General features: G+C 43.4%; 1 long non-coding RNA gene across 1 annotated transcript in view; it reads left to right on the forward strand.

Annotated features, from left to right (window-relative positions):
* The first annotated feature begins 9,084 nt into the window (after positions 1–9,084).
* LOC147729673 (uncharacterized) overlaps positions 9,085–15,089 on the forward strand; it is a 238,765-nt gene continuing 232,760 nt past the window's right edge. Inside the window, exon 1 of the long non-coding RNA XR_015308555.1 lies at positions 9,085–9,145. This is a non-coding gene — a long non-coding RNA (uncharacterized LOC147729673). The remainder of the gene's footprint in view (positions 9,146–15,089) is intronic.

Here is a 15,089-nt window from a genome sequence, read left to right on the forward strand (position 1 = left end):
GAGGGCAGGATGTCGGAGTAGCCATTGGGGAGCTTCCTCTGGCTAGTTAAGTACTACCTCCCCTTGATGGTTGAAAGTGGGGGTCGAATCCATCCTGCAGGGATATGCTGTACGTGTGCAGAAGGTGAGGTGGGAGCATGTGAGGAGCCAGATGCTGCGGGTCTTTGGTGTGGACAGTACTGTACAACAATAGAAGCACCGATGGCAGGTTTTGGTGGGCCGTGAGGGTGACATGTTGGACCACCTGGAAGTCCTCATTGACCTACAAGGTAATAAGTACAATCTCAAAATAGTTAAATGAACATTATTGTAACAGATATAAAATGCTGTTTCTAACACAAAAGGGTATATGTACAAGTAAGTGGCGGAGTGAGGCGTTAGAGGTCATGCCTTCATGCCTAACTTTGTCACTTCAGAATTGCAACGCTGCACCATGGTTACAAGCATATGGTGCAGGCTTGCGCTTCCCCCTGTGCTGGCACAACAATCAGCAGTGTAGTGCCAAGGCTGACACCCTTGTACCATAGTGCAAGGATGTCTGCATGCCGGGCAAAGATTGTTCAGGTACAGGAAGGGTGACCTTACTGTACATAAACAATCCAAGGCATTTGGATCTGCACAAGGCAGCACACACGGAAAAAGCAAAAAGGATGAGGAATATTGCTTTTTTCCTCGTTTTGCTAAGTTAGGATCAGCAATTCCCTGATCTTTACTATTGGCGCTGCCTCCTATGTACGCTGCCCTTGTACCTAGGTTATATGTGACGTTGTATTATATATGAAAAACTTGACATTCTTCATAGGGCATCTCCAGAGTGTCTTACGCCACCAATAGTTGTGACACACCCTTGTGCGATCTACAGCAATGCAATTGTCTACAGAGCTTGGAGAACATGATGTTGGTGGGAGAAACGGGGCCTTGGGAATGTGTTACACAAGTCCAGGGGCGTAACAAAGGCCCCTGCAGCCCCCGCGGTGCGGGGGGGGGGGGGGTGCCCGCGCCTCTAGGGGCTCCCTCACTCTTAGCTGAGCCAGCAAGTCAGCAAGCCTAAATATTGCGCACTCCGTCACATGAATTAAATTGTGGTACGCCACCCAAGGCATCTTCATCATCAATTAAGGGCCCCAGCCTCTTAATTACATGATGGCCTCACTGACTGCAATAGACAGTCTGTGCTCCATGATTTGGCCAATGAGAATACGGAGAGAGAAGTTGTAGACTCTCTTCTCTCTCCTTTCTGTTATTTGCCTCCCTGTGAAATGGATCTAAAAAAGAAAAACATTTTTGTTGGAAATGTCGTATTTTTACTTTAACAACACTCATGCAAAATTTTAGCTTACGCAGATGACATTGCTGTAATTTCTCCAAATCCCTCTGAATCTATAGAACACCTTGAACTCGAGGCGATGAAATTTGGAAAGATATCGGGGTATAAATTAAATACATCTAAAACACAGATAATAAAAAACTCATTTACCCCGTGTACAGATAATCGAGTGGTGCAGGAAGGTACTTATTTAGGGGTTATCATAATGCCAGACCTGGATATCTTAGTAGAAAAGAATATCAATCCTTTGATTAAGAAAGTAGAAAAAGACTTGGATAGGTGGGATAAGTTGCATATGTCAATAGTGGGGCGGACGAATATAGTAAAAATGTTGATACTCCCAAAATGTTTATATTTTTTTAGAGCAATACCTTTATTATTTGATGGTAAAAAATTTTAAAAACTGGAGTGTATAATAAATAGATTCATTTGGGCAAAGGGGAAAACGAGAAGAGCCCTTAGATTCTTGACACTGCCGAGAGAAAGGGGAGGCTGGGGAGTTCCAGACTTAAAATCTTATTATTGGGCGGCGGCTCTACAGAATATGATTGGTATGTTGGGAGGGGAAGAATCAGAGGAGTGGAGCAAATATGGATCACTAGCAATCTATGGATTAACCTTGGGCATGGAAGTGAAGGATGTTTTCCTGAAATTTACAGAGGCCAGCTATTATAAGAGGACAAAGTTTAAGACGCTTATAGCAGCATATGAAATCTGGAAAAGCTTTGCTAAAAAAATAGGCTTGGGGAAATATAACTCGTACACTAGACTCTCATATAATCTAAATCTCCCACAAGATATCTTTTCTGGACCTATATTTGCAGAGTGGGAAATTAAGGGAATTAGAACTATAGGGGACGTAAAGGGGGACCAGGGAATCCTTCAATTTTCAGATTTACAAGCTAGATTTAATCTAGAAACTAGGCAATTCTTCAAATACTTACAAGTCAGGAGTTTTCTTCTGAACAAAAAAGGAGGCGTTTTGGGATTTAGGCGTAACTCAATTATGGAGATAATTCAAGGGGGGCAAGATTGCACAATTAAAAGGCTATATGCTGAACTGATAAAAACAAAACGGGATGACTACCAAAAATGGAGCGAAAAATGGAAGGATAATCTTAATATAAATTCCGAAAGCTTTGGTATCTCCCTAGAAAAGGGTTATTCTTTATTATGTTCAGCACCATTGCAGGCGCAACATTACAAAACTATATATCATTTATACTTTACACCCGCTAAAATAGCACAATGGGGAGGTACAGTGGGTATTAAGTGCTATAGGTGTGGAAGCTTAGATGCCGATTTAAAACATGTATTTGCAACATGCCCTCACTTAGATTTACTAAAAAAAGACATTGAACGCTTCATAAACAATATTTTAGGAATGGACATTGCGTTAACTCCCGGAACTATATTATTAGGAGTCAATGTTGAGGACGTACGACCATTCTCTGGGAGGGAATTTCTATTCGTTGCAATGTCTGTTTTGAGATTATGTATAGCCTCAGCATGGATTGACCCTATACCACCTACTTTTCATAAATGGCTGGCTAAGTTATTAACAACGTATAATGTGGAGAAAGAGATTTACGCAAGGAAGGGAAAAAGGGGAAGGAAGCTGGGCAAGATAATATGGGATCCTATAACGAGGTGGAGAGATGATTTAACAGTTTAAAAACGGAGGTTTGTCTGAAATTTGGTTAAATGAGGTTCATATATGAGATATAAATGGGTATGTTGGTTATAATGGGAGATAGTTATTCGACTGTGTGGAAACATGAGGAAAGAATAATTTTGCTTGACTACACTCAGGTTATACAATTTGGAATAACATTCTGGATCAAACTACCTCACTCCTTTGATTTAACTGGATGTTGATTTCTCTATCTCGCCTGTTGATGTTTTATTGTTTGTTTTTCCTCAATGTCATGCACTTATTTTACTTTTTTTCATTAATTTTGTCGTGCCCTGTATATAACTGCAAAACATCTTAATAAAAAAAAAGAAAGAAAAAAAAAAAAAAAGGAAATGTCGTATTTTTCTGACATTTTAATTCCAAGTGCAGCATCTGGATTATAAGGTTAAAAATACAAACAATAACTAAATAAAGAAAGACAGAGTGGTAGCAAACTGCCCAGATTGATTTTATTCACACCCAAACACATTAGCGCCACTTTTACAGAGTTTGCCAGTGAAGGCTATTTTTGTTTTCTTGTCTTTGTTTTCCCTGAGCTTGCAACTAGTGCACCAATCCTGGAGGTATTGCAATGTGTGGACTGGAAAATAAAATGTGTACTGCGGCTATGCGTTCAGGGATGTGGTCTTTTTTACTATACTGCTTACGTTTTATAAGGATATAAGCAATGGGCTTTGAAATAGGTCCATTCAGGGCCCTGTAGTCATGTCCTTAACTTTTCAGGCAAAAGCACTCACTGATTTCTGAATAGTGAGTGTAAACGCTTTAAGGTAACCATGTTGTTCCTGCTTACAACTCACATGGTTTGCTGAAGTTTGCATTCCCTATGAGAGTTTGATTTCTCCAGAATCGCGGCCGCGCCCAAGGGGTTAAAAGCGCTTGCTGCCTCCTTCCTGGCCCCCAGCAATATTCTGCAACAATAAAACTGTCATGGTGACTCGAAAGCCACCAATTCCGTCTTGAGCTTGCCACCCCCAAACAAAATAGGTGCCACTAGAGCTATTTAAATTTTTTTTAGGTTACAGTGCATACCAGTAGCCACATATGGGGCAGAGGTTTGGGGTTTGGGGATAAGTCCCAGTATTCAACAAGAAGAAAACCAATTTTGTAGAAAAATACTGGGTGCCCCAATCTCATCCTCTGAGTTTATTTGTCACAAGGAATTAAACCTCCCCTATACACGTAATTTTATTAGAACAAGGCCAGCTCTATTCTGGCTTAGGATCTGGAGGAATAACTCAGCTGCCCTAACACAGGATATTATAAACGATTGTCTTAAATGTGAAAAGGGCTTAGCTATCCCCTGGCTTGCGGGAGTTTTAAAAACACTCTGTGCAGTGGGTAGGGTAGATCTTTTCTCCGACCCATCCAAGATCGAGCCCAAAGATATGAATGGGGTTAAACAAGCACTATATGCACTTTATAAGAAAGAATGGGAAGGGAATCACTCTACCGTTGTGACATACATGGGGAACGAACTGTGTAGGCAACCGCTCCCACCCTATCTTACTCTACCCATGACCAACTGGGAAAGATCACTGTTATTCCGCCTGAGGGCAGGCTCTGTGAAATTTTTATTGGGCTTTCCTTTGGGTTATCATCATACAGCACATTATAACCCATGCCCGTGTGATGGGATAAGCACACAGAATGATTTGCACTACCTATTTTTCTGTAAATCTTATTTAAAGTATATTAACTGGTTTTTAACTCCATATTTTAGAAAACAAAGACCCCTTTCTTTAGGGGAGTCTTATTTAATGTTGCTTTCTTTGGATACAGATGAATTAACTTTTCGAACTAGCACTTTCTTGAGACTGATAACTTGTGTACGCAAAATGATGGAAAATCCCTGAAAAATTAGATTTATCAGAGCTGTAATAAATTTTAAGGATCATGATTACTATAAATAGATTTGCATAGAGAATGGGACTGTTTTTATTGTATGTACTTTTATGAATTTTATGAAATTCGAATAAAGGTCTTTTGAATTGAATTGAAGTCATAATGACTCTGGTGTTTAATGTTATTCCTACAGAGAGATCATTTTGTCTAGTGGAAGTTTTGATTCATGGAAAGGTAGCTCAGAGGGTCAATGTGCCTGCTGTAAAGAACATGTACCATGCAGAGCACAGAGTGCAACTAAATGTAAATAGCTCAGTGTGTTGCTGCTTTTGTCAGAGAGACCCTTTTGTTACTTGCAGTTTTTAATCCCAACAAAGAACAGTGAGCTATTAACTTTCATCAAAGAGCTGCATACAAACTTCAAGGTATAAATTAGAGCTGCATACAAACTTCAAGGTATAAATTAGAGCCTTATTTTTTTCGCCCAGTCTTTGATGATTCCCAATGTTGCAAAAAGTGTTCTTTTGGACAGAAATCAATTCTGATTATTAAAGAGAACCCTCAACCATGGAATTATGTTTTAAATTCTGAGTTTGTGTTTCTCCAGACCAATCACTATTAAACTATACGGCCTACTAGTATGGTTGTCATGTGACTCCTACACCTTGTAGTCCTTAGTCTTATGTAACATTTTCTATACAGTGATTTACACACATATCGATTGTCTCTGAGTAATGTGTGTGATGTAAAGTGCATTGACACCCTACATTGGTATAAGTGGCACTGTCAATCAAATTAAATGCATTTAAGAGAGAGTGTGGTTATGGAGACTTGAGGGGCACTGTTAAATGGTGGTAGTGAGTGAATCTATGGCAGAGGTGGTCATTGGGGGGCAATAACAAAAATTAATGCACAGGGCACCACCAGTGCTAATTCTGGCCCTGCCCTTGAGGGCAGTCTGCCTCACCCATGTGTACCTCCATTGGCCTTGTTTCAGCAGCAGTAGCTGCAATTCACCAGGGATTGGCAATGCAGGATTTGCACGCACACCAAACTAAGTTCACATACTTCACAGTCTCTCTGCTTCATTCACAAGCACTTTTACCATGTGCTGCTTGCTGTGGGGCCACTGGAATTAATTATGAAGCAAAGGAGGACAAAATAATGCTGCAGTGTTAACTAAATTATGCATTAAAAAAAGCCTGCAGCGTAATGCAGTATATTTCCAGATTTTTTATTGTTTTGGCATGTCTACACGTGCTAACAGTCTCTTGAAAGATTTCGCCTTATTAGTACCAGTGTAACATACAAATGCAACAGTGAGAAAGGTGATCAGTCAACCTTTGCAATAAGCCATCCACTCCGCAGCAAAACAAGTCACATTTTTTTATTAACTTTTGATACGTTTGAGATTAAACAATTTATTAGTTTAAATGGTCAGATCATGCAGCAGAACTTGCATTATGAGGCAATTATGGCAGAGTCATAATTATATAGAAAACATTTGCAAACTAGGATATTTTGCCATTCATGTTTGAACTGTTGTGGAAAAAGGGAGAAGTGCTGATGACAAACTCCATGGCTCGGCGACCAATGGCTTGTGCTTCCACATTTTATTGTAATTGGGACATTCTGTGATTAGAAGCATATCCCACTTTGTGAATGTGTTTTAATGTCAATAACTCATTTTAACTTTAAATAATCATGTGCATCCATTGGTTGATTAAACTAGGCAGTGAAATGCCAAACAAATACTAAAAATTGAGATGTTTGCGCATTCTGGCCACACCTCTTGCTCCGCCCACTGATCCAATCCTTGGGTTATTCCCACCCTCTGATTCTCCGCCCACAGTTCCCCTACTTTTTTTCCTCACTTCGATCACTGTAGCAGTCACTAAAGTTCTTCAAAATATTATTACAATGAACTGTATCCCGGTGCGACCACCCATTATGTGTTCACTCGATTCAAAGGAAATGGCGGGCAAATTTACGTCATGGCAGCATTGGCTGGAGTCCTGGTACTCACTTCTTCACTGTGACAGTCCCAAAAGCTCTGCGCTTAACATATTCTCTAAATCAATCTCTCGAAGAGTGCTATACAGTACTGGCCGAGTGAGCAGTGAGTCATGTTCTGACCTGAGGGAGGAAGGGGAAGAACAGAGGTGCATAGGGTACACCAGCTGGAAAGGCGTTGCTGCTTTCAATTCCACAAAGCACTTTATGACCATTCAGGGCAGCAGTACAGCACAAGCTGCCCGCCACTGGATGCCCCAGCAGTGACAGCACTTCTGAGAAGCTGATGTCGACCAATGTGGCCTTCCCTTGAGAGGCTGGGACAAGAAGGCAATGTCTTCACTGGAAGACAAAGGTGCAGGAAGGATTGGGGTTCTACGGGACCCCAAAATAACCAATCTTAACTTAAGAAGGTGAATGAGCATTATTGTGTCACGTTTACTGTGTGTTAAAAGACAGCAGGCTAACACCGTATCTCGACTAACAAATTGCTGCTTAAATTTTTAACATGGGCCCCCATGTCTGGTCGGCATTGGTGTGGACGGAGTCCAGGTGTGAGGTACAGGCAGAGTACATTTGACTGCATATAACATAATGGGGGCACACACTTTAAAATGAAAGACAATTTAAATAATCAGTACGAAATACATTCTTTTACATAACAAAGCCTATACCTTTCCCTGCACGTAATGTTTTTTTTAAATCACAGCCACCATACTACATAGAAGAATTAGAAGAAAATGAACGTTATAATCTGTTTTTTTATTTTGCTTTACATCTGGAATGTCACGTCATTCGGAAGAATAGAAGTTTTACAGTCAAGTGCTGGCTGCAGAGCTGCCCCAATCTTCGTGATGTTTCTCTGTGTAATTTTAGTTAACGTTTTTAATAGCACACTGGTATTGTTGTGAGCATGGAAGATGAGACTTACTACTTGTAGCCTGCTTGGGGCCAGAGCTCTCTGTTTCATGTTGGTTAATGCCCTTCCATTTCTGATGCTTTGCAACTTTATTAAGATCTTTTTAGGGTTTCTGGTTGCTCAAATGGATCTAATTTCTGATATTTAAATATTTCCCTCATCTTCATTGCTTAATTTTTGCTCCTGAGAAAGTGTCACTCAAAGTCGCTGAATGTCACTCATAATTACAGTGAAATTATGAAAATGTCACACATAAGCTATCTGAAACCTTGGCAGCTATGCATTGGTGCGCAGGCCTGGGCCGCGCCGCATTGGCTGACAGCCGGGCCTCTGGGCTCTTCATTTAATTAAATGTTGGGTTGGGTGCGCGACGCGCAGTTGTCTCCACGCTGTGCAGTCCTCAGGGTGGGTCTGCGACATTGAGGGTGCGCGTGTGACCATTGAGGTGAGAGGCATCCCAGGACCCAGCCACGTCAGAGACTGTCATGAGACGGACCGTCTTTCAGCGTGGGGCGGCTGCGGTCGCCGATCATAATTTAATTATTACTATCCCCGGGCCCCCTGCCTGGCAAGCCTTGCCCTCTTCTGCTGCCTCTTGCACCTGCCTGATCTGAAGCTGCAGGCCAGGCTTCAGGTAAGTCTGTCTGAGGCGGGAGTGGTGCGTGGGTGGTGGTGGCCCGTGGTCATGCATGTCCAGGGTGTTGTTGACGTTTTCTATCTCGCCCTCCACGTCCCTAGCCTAACGAGGCGTAGCGGGACAAAATGGCAGCATCCACAGCATGATATGGGCCAGGATTTCTTCGGATGTGAGGTGAGCGCACGGGCGTTATTAAAATGCAGCCGTCCCCACCATCAATTTTTATTATAAAGTCTCTAACAATACGACACATTCAAGACCGCTCCATCCCCTGTCTTTTTCTGTCCTTTAGCTCCTGCCTCCTTGCTGAGATTTCTGGGTGGTATGTAGGTGGTGGGCTTAGCCTCTGGGGGAGGGGGGCCCCTCCATGTGCTTTGCAGGGGGGCCCCCTCAAGGTTCGTTACGCCACTGCACAAGTCGTCTGTGCAAAATATGCAAATGTGCAAGCATGATTGTCTTGTTTAGCTTAACTCTGCATTATCATGTCTTGTGGGAATAACAGACAAACTAGACACAATCATGTATGCATCATGAACTGCAACAGTATAGTTACAGAGCATTGACATTGATGGTGATGAATTGGCTGATAAATAGGACACGTGTGAATTTACGTCAGTTACCAACACACATTTCTTTTCATGTATCACAGCTGGCAGAACACTCATCACACAGAGGGAGTCGACGCCTTCAGGGACCCACACGCCACTGGTGAGTTCACCCATTAAATATTGTCATTGTGAGATGTGATGAATGTCTGGGTCAAATCATGTACTTAGTAGTATGCAGTATGGGTGTGTATCACATGCAGTCACGGCCCGTGGAGGGAGTTTCGGTGGGGCGGAGAGGCGGGGCGGGGGAGGGGCAGGGTGGGGTGTGCTAAAAACCAGAGTACGGATAATTGAAGGTAAGTAAACAATTTAATAAATAAAACAAATTTCGTAGCGCACCCGGCATCACATTTGGCGATGCAGGGCGCACTACGAAATTCGTTTTATTTATTAAATTGTTTACTTACCTTCAATTATACATACTCCGGTTTCTAGCCTCCCCTGCACACAGACACCCTTGCACTCTTGTGCAAGGGTGCCCTTGTTAGCGCAGAGTTGATAAACTTCATGCCATCGCCAGCGGACACACAGGGCTACACTAGAATATTGCACATATGGTGCAGCCCTGTGTTGCAGAAGTGGAAAAGCGAGGCTCTACACCCGGAGGACTAATGCCTCTCTCATACAATTCCTCGTACATGTCCCCCTCAGTCAGGGTATGTGGCAGCCCCATCATTTGACACTGACAGTCTCATTGGGTTGTGATACTACATGTCACATGCCATGCACTGTCATGTCAATGTCGCCAGCATGTTGTAACTGATTCTTGATTCTACATTGCATTGTCCATGTCACTGTCGAACTTCACAATCTTTCGTTGGAGTGTAGGCTCCCATGTTTCACTGACCTTGTGTTTCTGAGTTAAATGGAGAACATTGACATAGTCATCAGGACTCGCATTTTGTCATTGCTCATATTTGACAGACAACATGTCACCAGAGGTGGCCCACGGATTACAGGTCAGGATGGTATCTTCACATACACTGGGTGGCCAAGGGATACCGCAACATGGCGAGGAGGCATCAAGCTGACCAGGCAGCTGGAAGGTGGAAGTTGGCACCCGATGTAGTCCTTCGACCCAGGCAGAGTGACACACAGGCCATACCTGGCCCTTCTGGCAACAGATGGTGGTCCCAACGTGGACCGGGATCTGAACATCCCCCCGAGACACCACATAGACAGGCTGCTGCCTCAGGATCCGGCACACAATCTGGTACCCCCTCACAGCCTTATGGACAAAGGACAATGCCAGCTGCAGCATCCGATCAGGTAGTTCTATTTACCAATGTGGACCGTTGCACAATCATGGACATGAACATCAGAGTGGCATAAATAGAATGTGAAATGGTGGAGCATACCACCCACCTGTGTAGAAAAAGGGTAGGGCTGTCGGCCTGTTTCAAGATTGCCCGGCGTTACCCGCCTCTATACCATTCTGGTTACCAAACAAAGAGACAGGCGCTGGAGACTGGAAGGCAGGAAACAGAGGTTTTTATTCCGACGGAGCAGAACACATCAGATCAGACAACAAGGTATCGTCTCGAGGTGCTCTGTCAGCCTCTCTGAGGCCTGGCCTCTTATACACTGGTTTATGGCATGTGACCTTTCTTTATTACAATCAAGACATTGTGAAGCAAGGAAAAAGACATCCCCGTAATCCTCGTGTCAATCCCACCCCCACATGCATCCACAATAGAGGTCCTCGACCTGCTGATAAGAGGAGGGGGTTATCACGCAGCTGAGTGTTCCGCCGATTCTTAGGATGTGTGCGCCTGATCGTATCCCAGGGGGTGGGGAGGCCCTGATCAATAGTGGGTCCTCTGAAGAGGAGTAACTTCATACAATAGAGGGCAATAAACTGCGTCTTCCGACTAGGTGAAGGCCTGGGACCTCGTGCGACCGGTCGGATTCAGAGGAAAGGGTCATCAAAGGAGAAGTATTCATGAGGGGAATGGTCTGAGTGGACAAACAAGCGCGGAGCTTATCAACAAAGGGATATTCATGAAAGGAGAGGAGGTGTTGGTCAGGCGCGGGTGCGAATCCCAAGGACAGGGTCATGCGGACTTGTGCATGTGAGGGAGGGGGTAGCCAGGGTGCGCGGAGGGCGCTCGCAGGGTCAGGGGAGCGCGCTGGCGATCGATCGTGAACAGGGAGACCATGGTACCCAAAATGGCTGCTGTGCAAGTTATACGTGGGTGACAAGCTGGCGCAGATGATGTTCAGTTCGTAAACTTAGATTTCCACACCTGCAGGACATAAAGGTTGCCCTGGGTCTCCAATTTTGAGCTGTCCGATATAGACCCATACCCATTTTCTCTGTTGCCCCAATGTTATTTATTATTATTAGTTAGTGATAGGAAAGTATTTTATGTGTTAGGTAGTGTAGTTGTAGTGTAGGAATAGGTAGTGTTAGATTTTAACATAGTTTTAGTTATGTATTCTCTTGTAGTATTTGGGGATCAGTTTCCTTTTCCTATGGGTGGGGAGTTGATGTATTTGTTGTTATAAAAAAATGCAAAAAAATATATATTTGCGCATGATATCTGTGTAGTTAGTTTATGTTTAGCTAAGATGTATTTGTTCAGTCTTCTGATGTGATTTAAGGGTGGGAGGAGAATTGATGTCTTAGATATGTGGTTGCGTGTTTAGGATTAGTTACGTTAGAGAGTTTAGTTAGCATTCACTTTGTTCCAGTTAGTTAAGATTAGGTTAGTTGTGGTGGTGCTTAGTGTTAGTTTAGGGTAGTTAATTTTGTTACTTGATAATAAATGATTACTGTTTTTGAATTCTGGTTGCACTTATGTCTGAAGTGATTTGGTGGAGTGTTGCTTTTTACCTTGTATACAACTTATTCAATCACAGAACAATCATTTGAATATGTACGTGTTGTCATGACATTTTACCTGGCTCTGTCATAGTGTCAAGAGCCTTTTGATTTGAGCACAGCAAACGTGCATGTATTACAAGGTGGCAAGTAGGAGTTATGGCCTAGGCTAGGGACTGTCTTTTGTGAAGTTTAACATCTTATATGTGACTCACAGAGTTGCGCAGCACATTGTTGCCCATTTACAACACAATGTAGGAACATGGCCTTGAGCAGACATTGACATTGCAACTCTAATCCATCATGAAACGGGATGTGTGCACCGTATTCCACAGATTACTTCCATTCCCTGCAATCACATGAGCCTGGTGCAGAGTCCATCTACCATGCACAGACTGCTGCGTAGTGCAAGTGTGTCAGCATTATTGAAATTAGATGTTCCTGTGCATGGAGGCTCACCCTCCTGCCCATGTAGAATGTTTTCATTTTGCAGATCAAATGTGCACGGCATATGCCAGAACACTGCTCTGATGGAAACAAGAGGAGAAATGTAGCAGTGCTCCCTGTAGTGCCAGTACCATACCCACTTTTCCCATCTGTTAATGTTGTCATTGCCTCATAGTGATGCCACCCTTAAAATGGTAGTAAAGCATCTGACTGTATGCTGATTGAAGTGTACTACACATTTCTAGACACATTGCCATCTCCCTTCACATTAAGCCCAGCATGAGAGGGTTCTTTATTTCCAAATCATTGTTAAGCCACGGGAAGTGGCTGACTGAGGATTTGCACTTTAGGATAAGGCCCTATTGCCAACACAACTTCACTGAAATAGACATTGTGGTGCCAATAGCGGCTGATAGATTTGTGCCATTACGAATCTTCATCTATGTGATTATGGTGCCCTCTGGCTTGGAATGTGACATGCAATGACCCCCATAACAACAAGCTTTGTCCACCCCGAAGAGTGTGAATAGATCTGCCAAGTGAGACTTGTAAGCAGTGCTAAATGGAGACACTACTTGTGGCATGCGACTGACTTGGACATATTTCCACACATCCCTATTGCCATCATGTATGTAGGGCAATGTTGGAAGGTTGTATTTGAGCAATGAGGGCATTGGGATGCCCTGGTCATTTTAACTGCCTTTCTGGGACACAGTTTAACATGAACATTTATCATGGGGTCCCTCGCAGGGCTCGAGTCGGGGTACCACGCGGGTGGACGGCGTCCCCCCACTTATTTTACACAGAGCTCGATAACTATAAACTGCATCTTAGTGCATGCTACCTTTCTTAACGTCACTTCCTTTCATGACGTCAGTGTCCCCCCTACTTTTTCTTAATAAGAACTTGTGCCCTGGTTCCTTGGTGTACGTTTTGATGACCTTTTTTAACAAAGCAGAGAGTACGCACTGCGAGACAGGGTGGCCGGTCTTTTTCTTATCTCGCTCCCCATCTTTGAAACAAGCTACCCCCACATATCTCATCCATCTCAGATCATATGTATTTTTGTAAGGAATTAAAAACCTGGCTATTTCCCAACTAATAGCGATCCGGTGAACCCTACTGCATCTGCAAGCACCCTGAGACCTAACGGTGACATGTTGCGCTATAGAAGACCACATGACTTTGACTTTGACTTTTGATGGATTCACTGGTACAAAATTTTTGCAGACTTCTATATCTGAATGGTCATGGGAAACACACATCTGCGTAACTTAAATATTTAAATTTGCAAGCGCATTGGCTTTGGTGGAGACTGGCCCAGTACTTGGTCAAACAACCCCCACATTCCATCAATACACAGTGGAGGGCCTGACAGAGTCCTTGAGGGTAACATGTCCAAAGGAAGAGGCAGAGTTCAGTCAGCAGGAGTTGTAGATCTGCCGTAATAAAATGCTTAGGAGGATCGACAGTACAACTGGAATGTAAGGCAATAAAGTTTCTGAGCCTAGCGGCAAACAAACTAGAAAAGAGCGGCAGATAACTTGAACCGGTTAGGTATGCAGGGTGACAGAGTGCAATTAATCACTCCGTAGTCTACTTGTTTACAGCACGATGCACTTTACCTCGTAGAAATAATCATCAATGGTATCAGCACCTTATCTCAGATCATTAAGTTCAACTTAAAAGACTTCGTAAAGCAAACATAACACAAAGACACAGTTTCTCAGAATCATATATTTCCTTTTAAATGCACAGCCCAAGTATAACATCTCAAGAAGTAAGTCTTTCATAGCATGACTGGCAACCAATAAAACTATAGGAATCAATTGCACACTGTTTTTACTACTCATTTTTATGAAAGTCTACCAACAAATTGGTGCATTTGCTTGTGAATTATATGTGTTTTAGTGGCTGTGCTGCTCTTTTATGATTTAAACTAAATCAAATAAAAGTAATATTCATTTCATTTCATTTTAGGTCAGCAGGCGGATTCCAGTGTAATTGGGAACAACCCAAATTATGGCAGTCCATATCGAGTTTAAAGGAGAGTGTCACAGTGTGAATCTGACGACAGTGGAAGCTGATTTCCGGGGCATGATTCTAAGCACAGATCCGAGGCAAAACAGTCCATTTGGCATAGATGAATTCCACAGCTTTCTTCTTAGCAATAATGCAGAACCATCTACATCTTCGTCCTCTGCTGTGTCACACGAGAGTGTGCGTGGTGGTAGATTGGCTGCGGCACTGTGAGGCACTGACACAGCAGGGGCTGAGATGTGGATGTTGAAGCATCAGCAGCATTCATCTATGCCAAACTTCGAGGCAGCACTACTGTGATAAGCAGCAGCAGGGCATGAAAGATTCCAGCTACGTGTCTGTGGTGTGCAGCCGTGGCAGCCATTTGTGAGGCTTGCATCTACTCCTTTCCATGATCATTCGCATGTGACACAACTCCTTGCTGACATCACTGGAGCCACTCTGACTGGAAATTGTCCTTGTCTCTGAGTCAGTACTCCAGGGATGTCAGCCATGGAATGTTGGAGAGCATGGAGCGCACTGTGGGTGTCTGTGGTGGTCTGTAGGTGGTCCCAAATGGGACTGAGACACCCATGTACACCATCTGATTTGGTCACCAGGCTGTCAAACCCTATCCGTACCTGACCAGCCATCTCCTGCTGGACCTCTACCGCTCGATGTTGAAATACCATAAGTGGGTCCTCAAGGTCCTGGGAGACAACTGTGGTGGTTGGTGCTTGCAGCTGGGTGGTTT

Source organism: Lissotriton vulgaris, chromosome 2_1 (genome assembly GCF_964263255.1).
Source record: "Lissotriton vulgaris chromosome 2_1, aLisVul1.2, whole genome shotgun sequence".
Taxonomy (NCBI): Eukaryota; Metazoa; Chordata; class Amphibia; order Caudata; family Salamandridae; genus Lissotriton; species Lissotriton vulgaris.